We start from the raw sequence: 1072 nt of genomic DNA on the forward strand, positions 1-1072 counted from the left end.
AAAGTGTAGAGGACAGAAACACCCAGCTAGTCCAAAAGCAGGACATCTTGCCAGAGGGGCACAACAGGTTCACTCCCAAGGGCAGCAGCAGGAAGGATCTGAGCACAGCAGCCAGACCCAAGCAAGGCACAGCTGGATAAATTCAAACTTTGTAGACCTGCACCTGAACTGCAGTATGTGCTAAGGTTATAACTGCACTAAAGCTCTACAGCAAAGGTCAGAAGACAGTGCTATACACAATGCCAACAAGAAGGAAGAAAATGCAATCTCAGAACCCAAGCCGACCCATAACAAGGGTAGAGGACACTAACACAGAACAAAGTGGAATTCACATAACTGAAATCAATGAATCAATGGTATCTGAAATAAAGAAACAGCTCCAGAAAGGTATAGAGGAACCCAGATTGGAAATGAAAAAAGAAATCCCTGAATTAATAACATCTGTAGTAAAGAATCAAATGCAGAAACATATGGAGGAAACCAAATGCCCACCCAGAACAAGTTCAGAGGCACTAGCTCAGCTCAAATGTATGAATTCATAGCATTGATAGTAAACAAGCAACAGCAGAAAGTCTGAGAGGAACTCAGAACGGAATTCTTTTCTACCAGCTCAGCTCAAATGTACGAAGTAATAGCGTCAATAGTAAATAAGCAACAGCTGAAAGTTATAGAGGAACTCAGAACAGAATTTTCTGAAAGAAAAAAAGAATTCTCGGAACTCATAGCACCTGAAGTAAAGAATCAACAACAGAAACATAGGGAGGAAACCCAATCTGAAAAAAATACTGCAGAAAAAGAATTAATAACTGCTTCTAAAGAAGATATTGATAAAAAATAGAGGATATTAGAAAAATGATGGATTCCTTGAATGAGCAATACAAGAAAGAAATAGATTGCATGAAGCAGAGTCAAAGAGATATAGAGGAATGTAAAATCTCAATCACAAGCTTGCAAAACCATTGAACTGAAAGTGAAGACAGAGCTTCAGATCTTTTTTTTCCATAATTTTATTGAGAAACAAATAGCAATGAGACAATTTTAAACCAAATTAGTAGGACAGTTTCAATAATTA

This window comes from Octodon degus, unplaced genomic scaffold (genome assembly GCF_000260255.1).
Source record: "Octodon degus isolate 3935 unplaced genomic scaffold, OctDeg1.0 scaffold00186, whole genome shotgun sequence".
NCBI lineage: Eukaryota > Metazoa > Chordata > Mammalia > Rodentia > Octodontidae > Octodon > Octodon degus.